Below are 5000 nucleotides of genomic sequence, written 5' to 3'. Positions count from 1 at the left end.
CTCTGAAAAGTCGAAAAAATGACTAAGTCCAACTTGGTCTACCAGTGGTAGGCTCGAAAAGTTGAAAAAATGACTAAGTCCAACTTGGTCTACCAGTGGTAGCTCTGAAAAGTCGAAAAAATGACTAAGTCCAACTTGGTCTACCAGTGGTAGGCTCGAAAAGTTGAAAAAATAACTAAGTCCAACTTGGTCTACCAGTGGTAGCTCTGAAAAGTCGAAAAAATGACTAAGTCCAACTTGGTCTACCAGTGGTAGGCCCGAAAAAGCTGAAAAAATGACTAAGTCCAACTTGGTCTACCAGTGGTAGGCTCGAAAAGTTGAAAAAATGACTAAGTCCCATTTGGTCTACCAGTGGTAGCTCTGAAAAGTCGAAAAAATGACTAAGTCCAACTTGGTCTACCAGTGGTAGGCTCGAAAAGTCGAAAAAATGACTAAGTCCAACTTGGTCTACCAGTGGTAGGCTCGAAAAGTTGAAAAAATGACTAAGTCCAACTTGGTCTACCAGTGGTAGGCCCGAAAAAGCTGAAAAAATGACTAAGTCCCACTCGGTCTACCAGTGGTAGGTCGAAAAAGTGCGAAATTTTTCTAAGTCCCCACTTTTGGTCTACCATTTCACGCCAAAAACTAGTGAGGGTGGCGAGCTCCAGGATTTCTGACCCCCTTCGCCCGACTCCCTTGCCCGACGAAGGTGCACTCCGGTCGGCCTCGGAGCGAGTTCGCCCGCGCTCTGGAGGATTTTTCGTCGGGGGGTTTTTCAAAGGGGTGCCGTCGGACTGTTGAGGAGAGTGGCAATGACTAGGGGTCCAAGCACTGGAGATGATTCTCCATTCATTTCTAAGCATGGCAGAGCTTAAATAAAGCCCCAATAATGGTTCCAAAGTGGATTTTTGGACACTATAACACGGACCCGATCCTACCCGACCAAGAAGCTCCGCAGGTCGGCCTCCGTCCCGCCCCCCGCCCCCCAGGCGGTACGGAGGAAAAACCAAACTTCCAGAGACGGTTCCAGGGGGGGTATCTCTTTCATTATTTTGACCCGATCGAATGGACTACCGAGCCCGCCTGGGTAGGCAACCGCGCGGCCCTCCGTGGCCACTGTGCGCGGTGCGTTCCTACCCGACCCAGCGGGTTAGCCTCCAGGGGGGTCCTCCGTCAGGGGGAGGACCTTTCCGAACCTATCCGAGGGAGTCGTAGACGGCCCGTCTATATCTCAATCTGCCCTACACGATAACCGGTCGGCCCGGAGCCGTCGGACTCGGATGCCTCGGTGGTCCTCGCGTCCAACCGAGCTCCAGCACCCGGCTTCAAAAAGCTCCGGACCCCCGGTTTCGGAACGAGCGTTTCCTTGTTATCCCCGAAGCAAGCGGGAACTCGCGCAGCGGAGTTGCCACACTAATTTCCACTGGGAGCAATGAGGGGTGAGCTCGGACGAGCCTCTCCGCCCGTCCCCCCCTCCCCGGGGGGTCCTTCGGACGGTACGGGGCCGATCCCTCTCCCCTCTAAGAACCAATGGTTTTTTCTGTGACAAAAACCACTCGCAGCAACCTGGTTGATCCTGCCAGTAACATATGCTTGTCTCAAAGATTAAGCCATGCAGGTCTAAGTGCACACGGAAGGTACAGTGAAACTGCGAATGGCTCATTAAATCAGTTATGGTTCCTTTGATCGCTCCACACGTTACTCGGATAACTGTGGTAATTCCAGAGCTAATACATGCAAACGAGCGCTGACCGGTCCTCTCTCGGGGGGGCCGGGATGCGTGCATTTATCAGACCCAAAACCCACCCGGGGGGACCCGCGAGGGTTTCCCCCGGCCCTTTGGTGACTCTAGATAACCTCGGGTCGATCGCGCGCCCACCGCGGCGGCGACGTCTCATTCGAATGTCTGCCCTATCAGCTGTCGATGGTAGCATAGGGGGCTACCATGGTGACCACGGGTAACGGGGAATCAGGGTTCGATTCCGGAGAGGGAGCCTGAGAAATGGCTACCACATCCAAGGAAGGCAGCAGGCGCGCAAATTACCCATTACCGACACGGTGAGGTAGTGACGAAAAATAACGATGCAGGTCTCTTTCGAGGCCCTGTAATCGGAATGAACGTATCCTAAACACATGGGTGAGGACCCATTGGAGGGCAAGTCTGGTGCCAGCAGCCGCGGTAATTCCAGCTCCAATAGCGTATATTAAATTTGCTGCAGTTAAAAAGCTCGTAGTTGGACTTCGGGAGTGGGCTGGCGGTCCGCCGCGAGGCGAGCTACCGCCTGTCCCAGACCCTGCCTCCCGGCGCCCCCCGGATGCCCTTGGTTGGGTGTCCGGTCCTCAGGGGTCCGGAGCGTTTACTTTGAAAAAATCAGAGTGTTCAAAGCGGGCACCAAACTCGCCTGAATGCCTGAGCTAGGAATAATGGAATAGGACTCCGGTTCTATTTTGTGGGTTTCCTGAACCAGGGCCATGATTAAGAGGGACGGCCGGGGGCATTCGTATTGCGCCGCTAGAGGTGAAATTCTTGGACCGGCGCAAGACGGACGAAAGCGAAAGCATTTGCCAAGAATGTTTTCATTAATCAAGAACGAAAGTCGGAGGTTCGAAGACGATCAGATACCGTCGTAGTTCCGACCGTAAACTATGCCGACCCGCGATCCGGCGGCGTTATTCCCATGACCCGCCGGGCAGCGTGCGGGGAAACCAGAGTCTTTGGGTTCCGGGGGGAGTATGGTTGCAAAACTGAAACTTAAAGGAATTGACGGAAGGGCACCACCAGGAGTGGAGCCTGCGGCTTAATTTGACTCAACACGGGGAACCTCACCCGGCCCGGACACGGAAAGGATTGACAGACTGATGGCTCTTTCTCGATTCTGTGGGTGGTGGTGCATGGCCGTTCTTAGTTGGTGGAGTGATTTGTCTGGTTAATTCCGATAACGAACGAGATTCCTTCGTGCTAAATAGTTACGCGGCCCCCCGCGGTCGCGGTTAACTTCTTAGAGGGACCAGTGGCGTATAGCCACGCGAGATGGAGCAATAACAGGTCTGTGATGCCCTTAGATGTCCGGGGCTGCACGCGCGCCACAATGGCCGGGCCAGCGTGTGCCTACCCTACGCCGAGAGGCGCGGGTAATCCGCTTAAACCCGTTCGTGACGGGGATTGGGGATTGCAATTATTCCCCATGAACGAGGAATTCCCAGTAAGTGCGGGTCATCAGCTCGCGCTGATTAAGTCCCTGCCCTTTGTACACACCGCCCGTCGCTACTACCGATTGGATGGTTATGTGAGGTCCTCGGATCGGCCACGCCGGGGCTCCTTCGCGGGGCCTTGGTGCTGTGCTGAAAAGTCGATCGAACTTGATCATCTAGAGGAAGTAAAAGTCGTAACAAGGTTTCCGTAGGTGAACCTGCGGAAGGATCATTACCGGGACTTGGGTTGGTAGTGTCTCCCAGTAGGCGCGACTCCCATTTCCACAAACAAAAAATGTTCAAGCCACGGCCCGACGTTGGGAACTACAGGGATTCCCTTCGGCCTTTTAATGACTTGATCGAAAAACGGTGTCCTGAGCAAAAAACGTGTTTTACGGCCAAAGGGAGACGGGTACCTGGCCCCCGAAGTCCGTCTGCGGGGTTTCTTACTCCGGAGGCGGCTCGGCGGCGCGGTTTGATGACCCCGAGTTCGCTTAGGCGTTCCGGGGCGCCCGTACCCGCGGCTGCCGTAAAACATTATTTCAAACCGTCACTTTTTGTGTCTGTTGGTTACATGGCTTCGAAACAAAAACAACCATAAAGAGTACAACTCTTAGCGGTGGATCACTTGGCTCGTGCGTCGATGAAGAACGCAGCCAGCTGCGAGAACTAATGTGAATTGCAGGACACATTGATCATCGACACTTTGAACGCACATTGCGGCCCCGGGTCAATCCCGGGGCCACGCCTGTCTGAGGGTCGCTATTCCAATCTATCGGACCTTTTCGTTCCGTCTCCCTCTTCCCTCCGGGGAAGAGTTAAGAGACGGTTCGAGGGGACCGCGGCTGGAGGTTCGCAGGTGCCCGATCCGAGGCGCCTTCGTCTTCCTAAAAGCAGACTCGGTCAGGTTCCCTTCTCGTTCGGGACTCGACAAAAGCCGCTCGACGGGCTTGATCGCGGGGGAAAAGACTTTCGTCCACCCCTCTCGCCTTCGTCTCCGTTGCCCAGCGATGGGTCTCGGAGGCCGGCTTTCCACACACCGTCCTCTACCGTTCCTCGTTCCGGCGAGGGGAGAGGTGGCGGCGATCCGTGGAGAGACGTCGTAGCGACGGCTGCCGGTGGGTTTTACCCTCTCTGGCTGCCCGTTACGCGCGCCGTCTCTCCGTCGGCGGATCTCCGTCCTCCCTCTCCTTTTCGTTCGGGCCGAGAGCGCGGCAAAAGAGAGGTTGGTAGGATAGCTCCGGTAGAAGGCGAAGAGGGGGGCTTAAGTTTTTTTCTTCCCGTTTTCATCCTTCGTCCTCCGGCCGAATCGAACCTCCCCGTCTCGAAAGGGTTCCTCCGAATGGTTTCCAGCCAGACCGCGAGGGGTGGTTCCCGCCCTCCCTCGCGGCGGCGTACGCCTGGCGACGACAGCCCTTCGAGCGCGACCTCAGATCAGACGAGACGACCCGCTGAATTTAAGCATATTACTAAGCGGAGGAAAAGAAACTAACAAGGATTCCCCTAGTAGCGGCGAGCGAAGAGGGAAGAGCCCAGCGCCGAATCCCCCGTCCTTCACGGGCGTCGGGACATGTGGCGTATAGAAGTCCGTATCTCTCGGCGCGGGCCGGGGGGCCTGAGTCCTTCTGATAGAGGCTCAGCCCAGGGACGGTGTGAGGCCGGTAACGGCCCCCGCCGCGCCGAGGTCGCGGTTCTTCTCGGAGTCGGGTTGCTTGGGAATGCAGCCTAAAGAGGGTGGTAAACTCCATCTAAGGCTAAATACTGGCACGAGACCGATAGCGAACAAGTACCGTAAGGGAAAGTTGAAAAGAACTTTGAAGAGAGAGTTC

At 55.6% G+C, this 5000-nt stretch overlaps 3 non-coding genes across 3 annotated transcripts in view; all 3 read left to right on the top strand.

Annotated features, from left to right (window-relative positions):
- Positions 1-1542: 1542 nt before the first annotated feature.
- On the top strand, positions 1543-3406 carry LOC125798738 (18S ribosomal RNA). The gene has a single exon (XR_007437536.1). It is a non-coding gene; the product is annotated as an 18S ribosomal RNA (ribosomal RNA).
- A 373-nt stretch (positions 3407-3779) lies between these two features.
- LOC125798748 (5.8S ribosomal RNA) lies at positions 3780-3933 on the top strand. Its single transcript, XR_007437545.1, has one exon. It is a non-coding gene; the product is annotated as a 5.8S ribosomal RNA (ribosomal RNA).
- A 662-nt stretch (positions 3934-4595) lies between these two features.
- Positions 4596-5000, top strand: part of LOC125798743 (28S ribosomal RNA) — a 4063-nt gene continuing 3658 nt past the window's right edge. Inside the window, exon 1 of the ribosomal RNA XR_007437541.1 lies at positions 4596-5000. This exon is cut by the window's right edge and continues 3658 nt beyond it. This is a non-coding gene — a ribosomal RNA (28S ribosomal RNA).

The sequence above is a fragment of the Astyanax mexicanus genome, unplaced genomic scaffold, assembly GCF_023375975.1.
Source record: "Astyanax mexicanus isolate ESR-SI-001 unplaced genomic scaffold, AstMex3_surface scaffold_83, whole genome shotgun sequence".
Taxonomy (NCBI): Eukaryota; Metazoa; Chordata; class Actinopteri; order Characiformes; family Acestrorhamphidae; genus Astyanax; species Astyanax mexicanus.
This window is presented reverse-complemented; position numbering and strand designations above follow the sequence as displayed.